A 7,625-nucleotide genomic window follows, 5' to 3' on the forward strand; every position below is an offset into this window, starting at 1 on the left:
TATCGATACAATGTAACATGCTGCAGAAACGTGCTTGCCTACAGCATTCTATTCTTCTACGAGCGAGTTGTATCCTAATAATAGCCAACTCGATATGATACACACACATGGACATCGAACGCTCTCCCTTACGTGTGTGTGACGGTGTGCGTTGCCTATATGCACGCTCGTGATTACGCCGGAGTAAGAATTCACAGGAGCGAGATAGATACGTGAATGAAAGTCGAACGCGTGTGTGTCTACGTGGGGGTCGCATCCACCCTCCATTCACACCGACGGGTGCGATGTGTAGCCCGGTTCTACACGTATGTATGCGGGCGTCGCTACACGCGGAACAGGAAGCCGGTTAACAGATCAAACGCAGATGTGTAAGGGTGATAGATTCGCGCGCGTAGCTATTCTCTCGCCGTAGATTAATTATTCTAATTATAACTAATGAAAGCGAGTGCCAGGTCACTTGCGAGGATTATTCCGATCATCAAATTTCACGACACGATTATAGGCTCCTACTGAAAATGGAAACGATAATCACTTTATCGATGATGAAAATACGTTGCCTATTTTTATATTCTAAGTTTCGTGACAATTAAAAAGATCCAGATGCAAAGTTAAGCTTTTGGACGTAAACTTGATGAGCGACTGATAGAATGAGTCTGCTAAAGTCTCCGAAGTTAAATTAAGCAAAGGCCAGAGAGCATTCCTTAATTAATGCCACGCACAAAAAAGAGAGTAAGATAATAATAGCACAAAGAGGTCATGTTCGATCGCATTGGTGCTTATTCATCAAAGAGCTCAGCCTCGTAGGTCACCTCCTGCAACAATAATAGCATCTGCCCGTGAATCTCACATGCGTGCAATAATTGTGGGCGCTTCGCGTGGTTACAATTACGATGTAAAAATTCACACGAGCGAAATAATTCGACGCGTACGCGCGCGGCGGGGCACACTCCCTCGGCTTCATTCATAAAACGCCTTCCTGCATTACCCGCGTGCTAGAACGACAGGGGTGGGCTTCTCCATAGAGTGTACCGCTCTATGGAGAACAAGAGGGGTCGATCTTGACAGCTCGTTAAATTAATAGAAATCGTTGAAAAAAAAGGAACCAACGAGCAGCGATGAGGCACACGCGCAGAGGAACAGATGTGTCGTCGAGTTTCCGTTGATTCGATCAACGCAGCGTCGTGTAAGAGGACGATAAATTCCGCAACCATGTACACCCTTCATGAGCCGGAACGAACCGGAAACGCTCGTTTATCGCGCGTTTTTCGCGTTTGCGCACGCGCCACGCCATTATGCAAACTCCTTTTAATAGTTAACTCATCTAATCCGCGTATCGGGAAGCAGATATTAATGACCCGCGATATTCCTACCAGGATAATACCACTGCATGCTGATGAGTAACGTTCATTACGAGAGCATTACCGCGGGATAACCCCTGCGCGCAAGGATGCAAACTAATCCTAGATTGATAAGTAGAATCCTGCGCGCACCGCCGTATATTCAGCGACCGGTGAATCTTGCAAACTCGACGCTTCCCTACCGGATATGTAAGATCATTGCGTAAATATGAGAGAACGTCTATCATCCAGTAACGAGTTAACCGGGTAACGTTAATTTATGGGTACCACAACGGTCTCTCCTGCAACAGAACTCGCGGAAGTACGGGATTGAAGGGAAAGTCCAGTTTCGCGGATTTTTTTAGCAAAATATTAAGTGTTATTAATATATAAAAAAATACTTAGTGTTGTTAATGCAAAAAAACGCTTTGCGTTTTGTTGAAAAGATTCGCACTTTCCGATGAAACCCAAAATATCATCTCCTGATATACTTTTACAGCTTACAGTACGAAAAAAGTAATGACCTACTTTTAGAAGATATTTCTGACAAATCGCCAATCTGAATGATGTTTAATATATATGTGTTCCATTATCTATAACGGAAAACAGTCGAGCATTGCCTCGAGTTCTGTATTGCATCGAGATTATTATTTATTAATCACACTAAATAATACTGTGCGATCAGAAACCTTGTTCGAAGAAGCATTCATTTTGGAAGCACGGGGTGATGATTATTTTTGATCACCGTAAGAATCGTTGAATGGATTATCTGGAACGGCGAAATTGATTTGATATCCAGAAACGTCCACACCACCGGCCATTATTAACTCGTCGCGCGAGCGACGAGGAACGAAGGGAAGAACGTCATGACGGTGTTTATAGAGTGCATCTAAACGAGAGCACTCGAATAAATTATGTGCGTGCGGCGCGAAACTGCCGTAACTTTAACGGTGCGGTACTGATTATGAGGGATATGAAGTTCTCTGCTGGGACGCGTATTCTATACTACGTAAGAACTAATGCGACGTAGGGAACCATCCCAGAGGCAGCCGTACCTCCCTTAGTCTTCCTTTTCCATCTTCTCTTTTTTTTCGTTTTTTTGATAAGCATAAATTCTCATTCAGCGGCGAGGAAAACGGAAGACGTCGTTCTGTCGCGTTACGTTTAATATTGCGTGTCCGCGCGTAATGATGCTCAAGCACGACTCGCGTTGCAAAAATTCGCTAATTACTGTGTGAGAAAGTGAGCGTAGGTACGTCGATTGGCCGTTGTAGCGCTTTAAGAAAATTTGCATTTACGATGCGCGCGGCGCAAGCGACCCTTAACTCACTCCCCCGGTGGGTCTTACGTAGCGATTTGAACTCTTCAAAGAGCATCAAAGCGGACTCCAGTGTTTCCCAAGTTGCCACAGCCCACACACACGTATATACAGACACACGTACACACTGGTGCCTCCTCATCGCATCACTCCGAAACTCCCGCGTGCAGCTAAACCCTCTCTTTTACAATGAAACCTCTTTCCTTACGGTGGCTTCACCCCCTCCCCCCCTCCGACGAATCGTTCTCAATCTCTTTTATGCGTCGCGCAAAAATCCGCGATTACCGGATCCGTGTGATTCGCGAGGCCGTAATTACATCGTTGGCCCGGAATGCCCACCATCGCCGGCGGTTGTTTGCAATTCGTTCCATCTACTTAAGCGGTCGTGTATATATAAAGGGGAAGGGTGCCGACTCCGGCTCCGTGGGTTCAGCTCGGGGTGCGGAAAAGTTCATCGACGCTAATTCGCCGATGAACGAACGGGTCTTGTGTGCCGGCGGCGGCGGCACGGTTTGCCCAGCGACTTTGTGAAATCAATACCTCGCGGGTTTTCTGATGTAGAAGTCTCGTTAAGCTCGGTATTATCGGGGCTTTGAATATACTAATTCCATATGCCGCCGCATTCGCCCGTGGATAAACGAAACCGCTTGTTCTCGCGCGGTGTTACTCGACGGCTCTCTGGACACGGCGATCGTGTCCCAGTTTTTCGATCACAGTATCAGAGATTAATGGAGAAAGGAGACGAGAACCGTGCCGAATGCGTGATTAATCGACCGTTGTTTCGTTACACCCGCTTACGTGTTCGGGAAACCACGTTCGTCCTGATTTTTTGCCGAAGTTAATTGAGATCAGCGACGATATTCAAAGAGGCGCGATATCGAGAAAATTTATATAATCGTATTACGTTTTTCAAGTTTCAAGCCAGTTACGTGGCGATTCCACATTTTTTTTCCTTTTTTTCACGTTATTGCACGTTATTCCATGATCGGCACGAAATATATTGCAGTATACATTAAAGGTGTTGTAATATTTATCAAGTCATTAATATCAATCTACGTACCGATTAGCCAGCTCAAATATCCCTGTTGGTTCGTCATAAAAATTACTATTAAAATCACTCTGTCTACGGCTCAGTAGAGCATTCATTTCTCCGCGAGCGCACTTGAACACAAAAGTATTTGTCTGCGACCACAACCTTGTGAAGCGCCGATTAATTCAATCCCCCCGAGCTGATTGAATATATACCGTCACTGTGAATCCCACTGATCGTGAGCACGTACGAAGGTGCAAACGCATCGCTGCGTATCCTGATCCGCTTGAACGCTGACAAATCCTCGAGCATAGACCGTTGTTTGGATCGTTACATGCTAACTGCGCGTGGTTCAACGTTAAAAGCATTAAGGGATAAAACGTACGACGAAGATGACCGTACGAGTGCCAAATGGTGGTCGGAAAGAGAAGCAACGATGGAGGAAGGACGCGGGACCAAAGGCGGATAGACGCGAGGGTATGTTGTTAGAACTTTGCTTTCTGGCTCTTCGAAGCGGTGCGCGCGTCCACCAGGTGGTTCATCAGCCGTAGTCTGCGGCGAATGTGGGGTCCACTTCCATCCTCTTGGTCCCCTCGTTCGTACGTATTTTCTCCTGCCCCCTTATGCAAGGGAAGAGGAAGTGGACGAGCACTATCAACCCCGTCTCGTGCCGCAAAAGCTGGCTACCCACCCGCGACAAGGTCGACCTTTACCCGTTTGACCAGAGAGAGGCCAGATCCGCTTACGCCGGTACGAATTTGAGATTCCGTAAATCCACCAAAACTTCGACCTACGTCGCCCTGGCTTTCCACTTATTTGTCGAGGAGCGAGGAAGAACGTGGAGAAAGAGTGAGGAAGAGGAAGAGGAAGAGAGAGAGAGAGAGAGAATGGTGAAGCGGCGCGGGATTTGCGGGATAGGGGTGGACGGACTATAACGTTTCCGGTACGATGAGCAGAAATGCCAGGCGTAATGCGAAAGGGAATCCGTGTAGATGCCACTTGCCACGGTATAAATATATACACGGTTGGCGTGCACACACGCACGCACGTGCGCGCATACGCGTACAAAGCCGCGTCTGACGAAATGTTTGAGAGATATCAAAACCGCACGTTCGTGAAGCGTCCGGACCGGCCGTGAACCGGCAACCCAGATATGACGGTTGCATGGCACTTCTATAATTAATTGCCGCGTGGACTCAGCTCCGCTCCGCAACTGATTTATGCGCGAGAACGATGCCTATCTGCCTCTTGCCGCGGCGTATTAGATATAATCTGGAGAAAAAATTATGTCGCCAGAAAAATGTCGTTCCGGCCGATTCCGAGGCTCGTCGTGGTTCACGAAACACAAGAAATAAGACGAATCGCGAGGTATTCCGATTCATCGGTCTTTCGTAAAGATAAAACCCATGACAGCCGAGATACGATAAATCGCTACCTCCCGCTACGCCCCGCGTTAGATCCCGAAAATAATAGTGGGTACATGCTCCGTGCGCTGCTGCAATATTATTTCCAGGCTCCATCGGGCGAGCCTGCGAAGCGAGATAATTCTCGGATCTATCGTCTCGATCTGCGGCGGGCCCGCTCAGTTACTCTATAAATCTTTATTTATCGGCCGCAAAACTCTCCGCTGGCCGTTGAGATATTAGTCATTAGGATTAAACTTGCATCGGGTCGGTACGGTGCATCTCTCTTGCTGCAACACGGAGCGCAAGAGATCTCTATCAAGAGGGACGCGAGATCTGGTTCAGGTATTATTTCGGACATCACGCTCCGGTGGCCGGCCACCACCATCTACGTTCGCTGGAGTAATTTTAAAGTATTACCCGCGATTCGTTGTAATTCGAACGGTCCTGGAAACGAGCTGGAGCGAGCTGCGTAAGACCCTTATCGTGAACGCATCTACTCTCGCCGGATCCGCTTTCGGATTCCGTTTCGACATAATTAATGACACATCGGCGATCCGCTCGATCGAAAGCGAACGGATTCGCCCTGACGAGCGAGTTAAATAAAGATGCAACTGATACGTCAGCCGACGATAACGTCAGTTTAATTAAAATAGCCCGCGAAAGAGAGCGCGACCGACAGGGTCGGACGAGTTCCATCGGCGATCTAATTGCGAGGAAAATGATGGAAGTCGAGCTGGCTCGCGCGCGCGCGGGGGTGAACGTCAGGAAACATGAAGAAGGGAGGAGAGACCGCACCACTATCTCGTTCTCCTCGCTTTCGCGAGCCCCGTGTACACTTGATTCAACAAAGCAAATCAGACTTCGACACGCGAAGTCGGTATGAGGGATCACGCGAAGGGTGGTCGCCTTATCCACCCCCTTCTGGGCCAATCTTTTCCGGTTGGCTTCTTAGCCTTGCCCATGCTCTCTCTTCTCCCTCCTCTACCGTGGACTACCTCCCCCATGAAATTAGTGTCAAGCTAATTTCGTGGCTGAATTTAGAAGTCCCTCCTTTGATCGTGCGTTTCGACGCTGCTACCCCAGCCTTCCGCGGTCGCCCGGTAACTACCCCTTTTGGGTTCGGCACGCGGTACCACACGCCGCACCCGCTTCCATGAAAAAGCAATTGCTCCGTATTACATGATGCATTACGAAAGTTCGAGCGGGGTAATTTTTCCACATTTTTCCCTCTTTTTATTTTTTACTGGAAGAGGGTAAAGCATGCGATTGCCGCGCGCGCAAACGTTACGGTAAGCCCACCACCAATTTAACTGTGTAGAATCGGACCGATTGGGTGCCCGTGTAACGGGCGGGATCACGAATGTGGATTTGCACGAGCATTCAACGGGTGGAAGCGGTAAAATATGTGATTTGTTTGTCGTATCGGTCGATTATTATGCGTACACGCGTACACGCGTTTGCGACAATTGGCAAGGATACGCCCGCACGCGGCTCGCAAAATCCGCCGCATTGTATCGCATATCAAAAGCTTAAACGAATAAGCTTTCCATCGATCGAAGATTTTCGGCTCAATCGAAATTCATATTTACAAATTGAGAGTTTTGTTTTATGAAATAAACAAAAGTGACAGTCGCTCTTGTTTCAAAAATAACCAGTTGATTAAATGTATTATATGATGTAAAAACCGATGACGGTTGATCCGCTATATAATGATAAAGAATTAATCACGCAGGTATATTGATTGACCACCTCGAGCGTCTACCTCGGATTAAATTGATATCAATTAAAAATTAAATTGATATTGTGCTCTAATTATATCGAGCCATTAAAATAATGTGGCGAGCAATGTAAACTTGGAATTCGAATGTAGACTAAATGTATGTAACTACCGAAGAACCGGGCGTCCCTGCAACAACATCGGAACTACGTAACTTTTAAACGCTGCTGGGCATGTGTTAAACTAGGTTTCCACGCCGCCTGGAATTAGCATTTTGACGACCCTTTTAAGAGTCTGGAACGTGATCGAACTGGGACCTATAAGCTTTGAGAAGCGAAAAAATAACTGTTAAGCACTTCTTTTTTTAACGCGGAATGGACAAGCTGAGAAGAAAAATATATATATATTATATTTCGGGTACACGCATGTGCTGAAGACAAACTTTTATCTTCAATATAATCATCGAGTTTTTAATAAATGATACAGTTTAAATTTTTGTTACGGTTTGTTTAACAACCCATACAGCACAGAAGCTTGCACCAACATTGCAGCAACGTTGCAACGTTGCAAATTGCAATGCAACAGTACAAAGACATTGCAGAGATATATATCCGCAAAATACCAGCACATTTGTAGCAACATGACATTAATATTTCGGAAACATTGCACAATCAAAATTTGTAATTAATTAATAATTCATTTTATTAAAACATTGGAGTCTTCCTACCCTAACGAGATTCGTCCAAATCTATTCGACCAATGATGTGTGATGACCAGAATCTGAGCTCGGTAATATATATGTGCATGCGGTGTTTGT

Source organism: Ooceraea biroi, chromosome 14, assembly GCF_003672135.1.
Source record: "Ooceraea biroi isolate clonal line C1 chromosome 14, Obir_v5.4, whole genome shotgun sequence".
Taxonomy (NCBI): domain Eukaryota; kingdom Metazoa; phylum Arthropoda; class Insecta; order Hymenoptera; family Formicidae; genus Ooceraea; species Ooceraea biroi.